The 13,174-nt window shown below is 35.9% G+C and overlaps 1 long non-coding RNA gene and 1 pseudogene across 1 annotated transcript; both read left to right on the top strand.

Moving 5' to 3' along the window:
- The first annotated feature begins 512 nt into the window (after positions 1 to 512).
- On the top strand, positions 513 to 8,727 carry LOC120111400 (annotated as a pseudogene).
- A 2,126-nt stretch (positions 8,728 to 10,853) lies between these two features.
- Positions 10,854 to 11,895, top strand: LOC120111333. The gene is made up of 3 exons (XR_005512526.1): positions 10,854 to 10,931; positions 11,009 to 11,121; positions 11,412 to 11,895. It is a non-coding gene; the product is annotated as an uncharacterized LOC120111333 (long non-coding RNA).
- The last annotated feature ends 1,279 nt before the right edge of the window (positions 11,896 to 13,174 follow it).

The following is a 13,174-nucleotide window of genomic DNA, read 5'->3' as shown; positions in this document are numbered from 1 at the left end:
GGTGGGGTGGGCGGTCCACATCGATTATTTGCTGAGTATATCTCTAAATATTTTTATAAAACTAATAAATTTAAAATATTTTTTGATTATTTTTTTGGATGAAATTTTAGATTGTAATAATAGGTAGTCTAGCACTCTTTTAAGCCCTTTTTTTTTTTTTTTAATAACCTAAAATATCATATCCTGCCATGTCATACGTGCATTGGATCTGCTAGCCCAACCTATTATCTAATAAATAGGTCAAACTTAAAACGGGTCAGCACGAAAGGGTCCCACCTAACCCCTTAATACCCTCATCATCTCACTCTGGAATCCAGACACATGTAAAGAAAGAGCTCTAATAATTGGCCGGTCACATTTATCTAACCACGTCCGGATCCAGCCAAACTTAATGGCCTACTTAATTAAAGATATCATTGCCGAAAATAACGACAACTACATCCATCCGTTCACGTGGTAATCACGAGATATCTTACGTACGGACGGATGGAGAAGGGGGCCGCGGCAAGGCGGCAAGTCGGCAAGGAAAGGGAAGGCCCGGGTTGTCATTGGCCCTCACTTTCGTTCCGCCGAAGAAAAGAACTAGCCAAAGCCGGCTGCTGCCGTCTCCTTCGCCTCCTCTCCTCGCTTCTCCGTCTTCTTTTCTTTTCGTGTCCTCATCATCGATCGAGAAGGTCCTCGATCTGTTCCCAACCGCACCAAGAAATCCCAAGCCCTCCCTCTTCTTGATTCGAAGGGGAGAAGACTTCAAGAGAGAGCTCCAAGGCTTTGCCTTCTCTCCGGCTTGTCTTGGTCCTTCTGAAGCTCTTGTTCACCGATCCGGGATAGGGTTTTGAACTCTCTTCTGGGTTGGGAAGTGGTGGGTGGAGGTGTCGGAGATGGCGTTCTTGTTGGGGTTGTTCCTGGGAGTCGTGGTTGGGGTCGGGCTGGTGATGGGCTTCGTCCGTTCCGAGAATTACCGATCCAAGAAACGATCCGAGCTGGTACATTCTTTTCTTGCTTTGCTTTGCAGGTGTTTTATGTTTTCTTTTTTTTTAAAAAAAAAAATGATAAGCTATTAACCCTGTTTTGATGAATTTGCATGTGGACGACAAGGAATGGATGCTATTTTTAATTTGGGTGATTGGATTCTTATTTCATTATCTTAATACGAGTCTTGATGAAGGTGTCTTCTGGCACTCACATTATGTCAATGGCGTTCGTAGGTGCAGATTGTATATCCGAGTTATCTCAATGCGGTGCAATTTATGTTGCCTGGTGTGGAAATGCTTCTGGTTTTACCTGCTAAGCTGCTTCCTTGATAAAACTATGCAATGATTATGTTTTCCTTCTTTAGAGTGTTAAAAAAAAAAAAAAAACCACAGTCTATTTTCAGTCTAGAAACCAACAAAGGGAATACAATTTGAGATTAAAGGATTTCAGGTTTAGTAGTTGGCTGTGAGGACTGAAAAGGATTTTTCTTCTTCAATCTCTGCTTAGCGGGCATTCCTACATTTCCAAATCAGAAGCTTCCATAATTATAGCTGTAGGGGATAACTAATTGGTTTTTTGTCTCTAGCATTCTCACAAGACAGCCAAAGAGGAATAGGAAAACCCCTGAGTAGAGAATAGTTTACAGATCCAGCTTCCGTCTCATCAGCATAAGTAATTCTTTTACAAAATCAGGGGCTATAAACATTTGACTCTTTATGAGTATGAGGATATCCTAAGAACATACACACTTCATGAACTGAACATTAAAGTATATCCTCCTAGTGATAGCTTCTGAAAGAAACATACTCGTCCAAGAGTTTGGCTTGAAGTGAAGTGAGAACAAAAATAGTTGCGGAGCCAAAACTTTATCAGGACAGGTCACCTGGAATGCTGGAAAGGCATATGATTGATATCTAGTAGTTATGCATATTTGTCTTCATGCTAGGAGTCATTGTCAAGGTTACTTTTATGAAAGTTTCTATTCGAAAACAGTTAATGATCTATACCAGATGAGTTAGAAACCATTGAAATTCTTAAGACATATTTCTAAATTCTAAAGCATTTTTTATTTATATAATTTTAATTGAATCAACAAACTGGGTTTTTAACTCAGTATGAAAATAATCAGATAAATCAAATGGTTGGGCATGCCTTTTCATATAACGTTTCTTAGTCATTCTGAAATCATTAACAAAAATTGGCATAATAATGAAATCTAAACATCTCTGTTATTCTTAAGGATTCTCAAACATCACTAAAAGGATTGTCATGATACTGTCCTTGTCGTGGAAATACAGTTCTATGGTGTTTCCATACCCAGCAATTTACATAAAATTTTCTGATTTCGATAATAAACAAGTTAAGAGATTTTAATTTTCAACGTGAGGAACCGGGGAAAAATATTTCTAACAAGGAGACATGGAAGAATGTTATGCAGAATTCACTGAGACCCGGCTATGATAGTTGAGTTCTTAAGCATCATGCTCTTGTAAGTATTGGAGAACACTGGGAACGAAAAAAAAAAGATTTTGTTAATCTATTAATAAATAGAAGAGTCAGAGAAAATTTAGGAATATAAGCAAGAGGACAGTTGAATTAGAATAGCATGTGTCAAAACTCAAAATGATGCGAACAGCTATGTTGAATCACTGAATCACCTATCTGCTAACTTTGCAGAAGAGCTTCAATAAAAAATATCAGAAGTCAAAATACATAGATCGCTTGTCATGTTATCCAGAATTAACAATTCGAGAAGTTCAGGGAGAACAAATGTTGACTTGCTGAGTGAACCAAATTAGTGGATGAAACTGAAACATTATCAGCTGATGATGAGTTAATTTCTCAGTAAATCCATGGGAACCTATGCAGCAATAATTCTTTAATAACAAGCATGGTGGGAAGACAAAGTGCCATTATAGATTATGTTATTTTATTTCCACTGCAGTGCTTCAACTTTCAACAAAGTTATTTACTTTTTCTAACTCCTGTAGTTGGCTTGTTGTAGCAATCTTAATGATGGGATATGTCTTGCTAGCTCATTTATTGTAGTCTCTTGTACTAAGAACTTCGGACCTGTGAATTATGTTTAGGTCCAAAAGCTACACCTGGGCAGCAAATGGGTAGAATGTGGGTTGGGCACAACCCAACCCAACCAGAAGGCCCAGCTTGTCCTGATTAAAAGGTAGTCTAGAAGATTGTCTGCATCTCATAAAAATATTAGACCAAACAAACATATATATGTATATAAAGGGCTTTTTCGTGCATTTGGGGACCCCTCGTACCCTTCCTCATCTGATCCAGGAAAGTCCCTTTTTGGTTAGGCCATTCTGGACGTTTTTCAGAATGGGGAGCTAGCCAACACCAACCCTTTTTCCGACGGTGGAGCTAAGAGCTTATATATATATATATGTAGATATATATATATGTATATATATATATGTATATATATATATGTGTATATATATTATATGTATATATATATATATGTGTATATATATATGTGTATATATATATATATATGTGTATATATATATATGTGTATATATATATAGTGTATATATATATATATATAATTATATATATATATATATATGTATATATAATATATATATGTATGTAGTATGTGTGTATGTATGTGTGTGTATGTATGTATGTATATATGTATGTATATATATATATATATATATATATATATATGCATGCATGCATGTATGTATGTATTACAATTTAATGATAATGATGTCGCTAAAGATATGAAGGTATATGTTATGTGTAAAATATGTCAATGTCTAGATAGATATATGTTGTCTACTTGGAAGCCTGCATAACATATGTTGATATTAAAACTGCAGTACTTTTTCTTGTACTTGAAATGCAAAAAATTGTGGATAAGTGAGATTACTAGTTATTTTCCATGAATCGACTTGATTTCTTAAATATTTGAAGATGCTCGAGATCATTTAATTTTAAAATATTTTTTAATAGAGGGTCTAAAGTATCTGGATTTTGGGTTTTTCTGCTGCTGAAACAATACATCCACCAATTTTTGCCCAACTAAAAGATGCTGTGACATCAAGTTTTTGTTCTCATTGTGTTTGGGATCAAAGAAATTTCTTACCTCATTTGATAGTGAATAGATAAAATATATGTGCCTCTTGAGGTTTCCTGTGCTGATGGACAATGTGTATTCTTATTGCAGGCTGCTACAGTGGCAGCTTTCTCAAAGATGACAGTCGAAGATTCCAGAAAGATTCTTCCAGCTCAGTTTTATCCATCATGGGTTGTTTTCTCACAGCGCCAGAAGTTGAGTTAGTTTTGGTTTTAAACGACATTCTTTATGTGCCACCTTTTTTAATGTCTTACTGATTCTGGTTTTTATCATTCTTGCAGTTGAACTGGCTCAACCTCGAATTGATGAAAATCTGGCCTTATGTTAATGAGGTCCTGATTTATTCTTTCTTGGTCACTGCTCTATGCTTTCAAATTCTGAAAGACTGGCACCAAGTAGTACATTTCAGTTTGTTTGCAAACATCCGTAGAGAACTTATATGGATAGGGTGACTAATGGTGATTAAGAAAGAAATTTCCTTCTTGCATAGGATTGCTTGATTGTGTTTGCCATTTGATTGTCACAGGCAGCATCTGAGCTGATAAGGACTTCTGTTGAGCCAATTCTTGAACAATATAAATCATCCATCTTATCTTCACTTAAATTTGCAAAACTAACTCTTGGCACTGTTGCTCCACAATTTACAGGTAGGTCCTTCAAACAGTTGCTATTACATCTGATTATTTCCTAGAGTTACTTCATACCCTGTTGATTTATCCGAATTTCACTTTGCTGAAGGGATAACATTACTGCTCCAATAATATGCAAATTACAGTAATTTCATTCATTGCCTGTTATTGGGATAATTGCTTTTCTTCTTCCCCCCTTTCATCTTAGTTATTTTTATTATTAAAAATGATAAATATAACCTCTTCAAGATCCAAAGAAATACATATCATTGCACAGTATATTTTCTAATGATCTACTACATTTTGTGTTCAAATGAGAACATGGTAATTTTTTGTCATGGGGTTATCCTATTACAAACTTTCTCATAGCAATTTTTTATTAGAAATTTATAATGTAATCATCTTTCCAGGAGTTTCTATAATTGAAGATGATAGTTCTGGGATTACCATGGAGTTGGAGTTGCAGTGGGATGGTAATCCAAACATTGTACTTGATATTCAAACAAAACTTGGTGTGGCACTTCCCATACAGGTAATACAAGTATTTCTTGCTTAGATTCGAAACGGCAGATATTCTGAAGTAATCAATAGAGAGGCTAGGTGCATACATAATTATGTCACTGCATCCTTGATGAATTACTGTTCTGACTGGTGTAATGCTGCAGTATTTCGCTCTATTCATGAATTATGTCCTGTGATTATTTTATTTTATTTTTTAAAGTCTTTCTCTCCTGGGTTTTTTTTCCATTTTGAAAAAGTTGCAAAGCCAATCTACTTAATATTTTTTTTTGGAAAATGTGAATCACAATGCTATGCTTTGCAGCCCCCGGTAGATTTGTGAAAAAAATGTGCTCATAGTACATGTCTCTCAATTAATTTTGTGGATCTGTTGTGCAGTAATGGATGATTTCATCCTTCTGGATAAGAAGCCAATTTGATGTCGCTGTTCAGAACCTAAATTTTTTTCTTTTAGTTTAATCTTAAGGGGCTAATGTACCTAATTCGCCACTCATAAGGAAGAGAGCTAGGTATTGATCTGAGTTGGCCCATTTCTGGAGATTCTTTGGAAAAGGATCCTTGTTTCGGTGTTTTGAATTGAGGCTTTTGAGCAGCCTCATGGTGGAATTCTCAGAAGTGTCCTTTGAATAAGTATAAGGGCATCCAAGTAGAGTTTGTGTTGTTGATAATTGGAGTAATGTTACATTATGCTATAGAGGGTTCTACCTTTTCAAACATTAAAACAATAAAATATTGCATTGGTATTCGTCATTAAGGCATGATGTGAGAGCATCAAGGACATTACTATATGCTATATAATTATGCTATAGAGAGTTTTGCTCAGTTATATAGCATAATGTATATCCTCTTAGTGTTATTTGTATATTCTAATGGATTTATAATCATGAGAAATAGTTTAATTACACTTTCAACTACAGTGAGCTGATATCCTCTTAATTGTGCATGTGTTTTCACTATTCCTAATAAAGTGACTTGAATACTCACTCATTACACCATTTTAATAGTTCTAAAAGTAAACTTATTGTTGTAAACAAACTAAGCGCAAGCAGGCTAAGCCTAGCTCAAGCTTGGTTACTTTTGTAAGCAAGAAAAGCTTATATAACTTGAGCAAAACTCATGAACACCTCATTTAAGAAATCTTGTGAGAGCCTACATACGTATACACGCACGTGCCAATTTATATTTCCAAAACTGAACTTAGGGCTGAATGGAGCTCAAGAAGCCTAGCTCAAGTTCGGTTCATTTTGTAATCAAGAAATGCTTATATAACTTGAGCAAAATTTGAGCTGCTTGTGAACACCTCATTTAAGAGATCTTGTGAGTGCTTGAGATCTCTTGGTGCTTATATATACATATATGTATGTGTATATACACACATATACATACATATATATATACACACATAAACATTCACATATATATATATATATATACACATATACATATATATATATACACATATACATACATACATATATACACATACATATATGTATATATGTATGTGTGTGTGTGTAGATATAATGTATAGACCCACACGTACGTAGATACATACGTGCACCTGTCCTTACTAGAACCTCCTCAGGTTTTTGTTGTATGTGTCCACACTATCTTAAATTCTTAATTGATTTTCCGTCCATCTGTCTTTAATTTGTGCAACTCCTACGGCCTTCTTATATATTCATTTTTCAATCTATCATTTCTAGTTTTACCACAAATTCTTCTTAACGTTCTCATTTCTGCTACACTCAACTTGTTTTCATGTACTTTATTGCCCGACACTCCAAGCCAAACAATAGTGCAGGCTCTATGTAGACAAACCCACACTTGGAGCAAATTTCCGCTGTTATATCTCAATGTTATAGTTGAAATACATTCTTTAATATACATATTATATTGTCTTTAATAATTGCAAATACAAACTAGAGAATATATTGTATTTTAATTATTTATCTATTTCAAGGATTTCTGTTGTTGGAAAGGAGATATCTGGACAGTGACCAGCATGGAACAGCATGTTCAATGCTGATGCAATTGCAGAGATGTGCCAATGCATGTTTAGAGCTATACTAAAACAAAAAACAATGTTAAAATTAACTTAAGAATTTAGAAAAGTCTTTTTGTTCAATAATAAAAAGCATTTAGTGGATGTTGTATTACCTAGCGGCAGTGTTGGTGCTGGACTGACATGGGCAAGCACTTAGAAACCTTGATTTATTTCTATTTCAAGCTTAATTAAGCTGATTGCAAGTGAGGCAAGCTAGCTCTAGCTTGGATCATTTACTAATCATCTGCACTGATAATACTGTAAAAAGCTCTTTTCTGTTTTGGCGAATTGTTTATTATTTCTTAAACAAATTGAAATAGATGAACTTACAGAATGCGAGAAACCATAAATTTAATGGAAGTTGATTGGAAGTACTCAGTTATCAATCTTTTTTTTTTTCTCCCATTGCTTCAAACTAGTCAAATTCTTACAAGCTGCAAAATTTCCAATCCAGGTGAAAACATTGGTTTTACTGGTGTTTTTCGTTTAATCTTTAAACCGTTGGTGGAGGAGTTTCCCTGCTTTGGTGCTGTCTGTTATTCATTGAGAGAGAAGGTGAAAACACTATGTCTAATGTTTTGGTCTTGTTAGTTACTGTGGTATTGTGTATTATATAACGATATACCTTTGACTGTAGAAAAAGCTGGATTTCACTCTCCAAGGTTATTGGTGGTGAAATATCATCTCTTCCTGGAATTTCTGATGCAATTGAGGTTGATAATTCCTTCCTTAGCACATTGCATCTCTTTTATGTGCATGGACACCAATACATACCTACTGATACTATGAAAATAATATGTTCATCTAGGGAACAATACGTGATGCTATTGAAGACACCTTAACATGGCCAGTAAGAAAAATTGTTCCCATTTTACCTGGGGATTACAGGTATAGTCATTTATTGGTGCATTTGTATTGAAAATTGTACTTCCACTTGTTTCACAATGTCAATGACAGTTTATTGCTGCTTAGTGACCTAGAACTGAAACCTGTTGGAATTTTGGAAGTAAAGCTTGTCCAAGCAAGGTCCTTAGCTAATAAAGACATAATAGGAAAATCCGATCCCTATGCTGTGTTGTATGTACGCCCATTACGTGACAGAATGAAGACTAGCAAAACAATTGTAAGTCTACATGCAAATTCTTTCCTTGCTTTTCAGATCTTGTGTCTTTTATCTGGAGTTAACTTCATATCTTATACAGAACAATGATTTGAACCCTATCTGGAATGAACACTACGAGTTCATAGTTGAAGATGCGTCTACTCAGCATTTGACGGTAAAGATATATGATGATGAAGGGATCCAACCATCCGAACTTATTGGTTGTGCTCAAGTGAGGTTAAAAGACCTTCAGCCTGGAAAAGTGAAGGATATCTGGTTGAAACTAGTCAAAGATCTGGAATCCAGAGAGATAGGAAAGAGAGGGGTCAGGTTGGCTTGCATATCATAGATTTTTTTTTTTCTTTGTATCTTTTTTTTTTGTTGTAACAAAATCAAGTATTTTAAAGATCACATATGGTAATGACATGCTAAAGAAGAAACATAAAAATGGAGATGCCTTTCACAAATTCAAACTTCTGAAGTACAACAAGTATCAGACAAAAAAGGTCAGATACTTGTAAAGAATGGATAAATAAAAAATAAATTAAAAGGTAGTAATTTAGTCCGTCGCCTGCTATTTGTTGCATTCTGTTTAATATGAAGATAAAGATTTTCACTCTCCAATTTCACATGCACTAGTGTCTTTATTTATGAGTTTTTGTGTTTAATCCTATTTCTTGATTTAATATTGGGTTCTGTGGTTGGACCTTTGGGCATGATGAAGATCTTAACTCTTAGTACCAAAAAAAAAAGAGAAAAAGATCTTAACTCTAATTTAAAAAGAAAAAAAAACTAGCATGTAGTCTGTTATAGATGCCTGGACCGGATTGCATGATCAGCAAAGCATTCTATTGGAGGCCAGCACACCTGTAGCTTAAACTGGCATGCATTTTACAAATAACTAAATAAAATCGTAACTAATAAATCTTTAGCTTTTCATGGATATAATTGGAAAATGCTCATCCTTATCTATAGATCCATCATTGTTTTTGTTGTTGTTTACTTCTTCTTTTCCTTTCACAAATTCTGGAGCTGGGCAATGAAATGACTGACCGATTAGCTTAAAGGAATTATCAACCTGCATTTTAGGAGAAAATGTGAAAGTAAAGTAGTTGGTGCTGTTCCGTACTTTCCTGTTATTTTGTTTTATGACAGTTATAATAAATAATTCTATATCATGTAGTTTGATTTATAGTTATTTACTAATATTGTTTTCTTGTATTCTTGTCTTGAAGTTTTTTGAATATGCTCTGCAGTTGAATGAGCTTAAACTGCAGATCCGTTAGAGTAGCTCTGTTTCTCCCAAACTGACTGATCTTTTAGGTCTAACCATAGACTCCTCAAATAACTTTAGTAGCCTGGCTCTCCCTCACTTTCATGTTTTGGTGCCTCTTCTTAGGGTTCTATTTTTCCAATGAGGCTGGTCTTCCCCTTAAATTTTCGAATGGTTTTTTTAAGGTGATTTTGAAAAATGTCCTATTGTGTAACTTTCTAAATTAGTGTATAATATTTTTGTAGAATTGTTGTGATCATGCATATGATTGCTTGATATCACTTTTTCTTCTGATATTGTAATATGTTTACCAGACTTCATTTTAATTGGGATCTTTTGCTTCATTTATGCCTTAAAAATCTCCATGTCTGTCTGGAGTTTCTCCAAATGTAGGGCAATCTTGAGGAATTGCTTTCTAGTTGCATGAACTTCAACCGTATGAACTGTAAGGTGGTGCCTTGATTGCTAACTGGCCTTTACTTTGTGGCAAGGCTTCTCTTTTGTCTGAAGCTGCTGTTTGTCACTAGGAAGCACCAGTTTGGGGAGTTGACATCAGGCTGAGGGGTAGTCCTTTTACATTCTCAAACTTTTGTGGATCATAAGTTGATTTATTCAGCCAATCCCATATATGTGGGATGCTTTGTTGGTTAGGGTAAAGGTAATTCTTTCCTAATGCTTTATAATTCAACATGGGAGGGTGCATGTCAGACTGATATCTGGTTGTAATATCTGGTCGCCTTTTTTATCGGTCCTTCCTGGCCTAAAACTTATCAACTGTTATTTAATCTGTGCTGATGAATATTCTGTCAGATTAGGTAGAACAACTTGCTGGGATGAAAGTTGAGGCTCAACTAGTTTACTATTGCTCAAACTTTTGTTCATTATCGATAATACATACTATTTATGTGCATGGTGTATTTTGGACTTCTTGAACTGCCTGTAGTTCCAATAAACATGTTGTGCCTTATCGCTTCAGGTGCATCTAGAGCTTCTGTTACTGTCCTTTTGGCATGGAGAATTGAGTTTTTAAATCCTTTTGTCAGTCAAAGTTTTTCAATGACTTCATTGGAGAGGCCCTCAAAAGTGGGGGTGATGGAACGATGCTGCTGTGACTGACAGGGACAGCATCTCTTAGGAAAAAGGATGTCATTATAAGAGGAGTTCTCTCTGTGACAGTTATATCTGCAGAAGATTTGCCTGCATGGACGTGATGGGGAAAGGCAGACCACCATTTGTTGTTCTGAGTATGAAGAAATTTAGAAACAAAGAATAAAACAAGGGTAGTTTTCTGATCCTCACGAATTTTGAAAACCTTGTACTCTTTTGAAATATGAAAAACTGTGGCCCTGTTTTGCAGGTAGTAAATGAAAGCTTAAATCCAATTTGGAACCAGACCTTTGACTTTGTCGTGGAAGATGGACTACATGATATGCTTATTTGGAAGTCTATGACCATGATACCTTTGGAAAGGTGAGTTCTCTTTCGATCTTTTCATTTTGGCTGCAACAATTAGCTGCATGCGAGTTTGCAAAAGCTTGGGTAGCTTTTAATTATTCCTATAGTATCCTTAAGTACAAATGAATCTTGAAGGAAATTCCCCTTGGCTAAGTTCTTGTTTGTTGTTTGTAACGTCTCAGAGTTCTGATTTGAATGCAGAGAATAAAGAAAACAACAACAAAAAAAATCGAACCTCTAGTCTTTGCAGTTGCATTCAAATTTGGCAAAAAGAATGTTTCTAACAATATCATTCGCCATTATAGGATTACATTGGGAGATGCATCATGACACTAACAAGGGTGATAATGGAGGGAGAATTTACTGAGAGTTTTCCTTTAGAGGGGGCTAAGTCTGGAAGGTTGAATTTGCATCTTAAGTGGACGCCGCAGCCAATTTACCGGGACCTATAAATCATAATGGATGAAAGCCAAGCGTCTCTCTCTCTCTCTCTCTCTCTCTGCCGTGGATTAATCCTCTTATATACCAATTCCTGGATAAGGCCTCGGCTTCTCACTAGTGAAGAGTTGTAAATTTGAATTTTTTTTTTTTTTAATCTGTAATGTGTCATCAAGTCCTCATGGTTGATTGGTTTCTGTTTGTTTCTGGAATCCCTGCTGAGTGTAAATCATGATATACACGAGAATGAATAGAAGAGTGAAAAATGTCATAGGAACGTTCACAATTTGTCAGCACTACGGAACTTATTATATTGTTGAGTAAATAGCGTAATGACTCGCAATTTACCTATCACTCGTTTCCCCATCTAGCTAGAAGAATCGCACCTTGTAGCGGGACTGGAAAGCATCTGGTGCGGTGATGCGTTCTCATAATGTTTCATTTTTGCAGTATCGTTTGAAGTCTTGTAGAGGTCGCTGGTGATATACGGTTGACCGTGGTAAATGAGAATATATATATATTCTGTTTCGTCAATTGGTATATTGGCTGCTTTGTTGTCAGCGATCTCTATCAACTAATTGCTCTCCTTTCGTGTATCCTACTTCTCTGCCTTTTTTAAAAAAAAAGAATACCTCTCAGCCCTATGAAAAAGTGGTATTTTTGATTGCGCTGCAGCGATTGATGCTTCATTGAGTATGCTTTGTTTTCTTGGTCTAAGCTAGAAATGTTACTTCTGTGACACTGATTTGTTTTATTAGTTATTTTTGGTTGTCAGTGTGGGGAGAAGTTTCCGTATAAAAACATATACATAGATTGAATTTTTCCTTTTTTTATATCAAATCTAAAATAATCTTGAAGGTTGTCTCAGCACTGTAGCGTCATGTCAGAACCTCGTAGCCAACGTTGCACCTTGCAGCCTTTATTTATCTGGCTATTTTCATGTAGATGTAATCTCTCGCCAATCAACACGAGCTTAAGGTTTAATTTGGAGTAATCGCGGCTCCATATATAACAATTATGAAGTTGCTCGAATAGGGTTACCAGGTTGTTTGAAATAAATCTCGTGTAGTTCGTGATGCTGCAAGATGGTGGTCCTCTGTCGATCTGTGATTTTCATCTCCCTCTACAAATCAAAGCGAATCCACACACCAAGTGATAAAAACGATCATGGCCATTCGACTTCAATCAGCAATGGGGGGGGGGGGGGGGGGCGGGGGGGGGGATTCATTGTTTGTAGCTTCCCCGACCGCACTCTGCAGAACCGATGATTCTTTTACCCGAGAATTTGTTCCAGGGTTCGAGATGCAGTAGGGATGTGTGCGCACGTCAGCATCCTTATGGCGGCTTCACCGCTATCACCCAAGATCTTCCAGCCAAATGGTTGGAGGCTCCGTCCCGAGCATGAGAAGCTGTAGGTGTTTTGAGTCGTAAACTGTCGTTTCTGGAATCTTGAGATAAAAAGCGGGTAGAATCACACACGCATAGGGATGAGGTGTACTGATCGTTATGGAGAATATTTTATGGGTCCTGCTAGCTAATAACAAGCAAAAAGGCTCTACAACATGAATTGTTGATGTTTGGGTGCTATAAGTGGGATTATGCATATAACAAATGCATGCAAAAAACTAAC

The sequence above is a fragment of the Phoenix dactylifera genome, chromosome 7, assembly GCF_009389715.1.
Source record: "Phoenix dactylifera cultivar Barhee BC4 chromosome 7, palm_55x_up_171113_PBpolish2nd_filt_p, whole genome shotgun sequence".
NCBI classification, from domain to species: Eukaryota; Viridiplantae; Streptophyta; class Magnoliopsida; order Arecales; family Arecaceae; genus Phoenix; species Phoenix dactylifera.
This window is presented reverse-complemented; position numbering and strand designations above follow the sequence as displayed.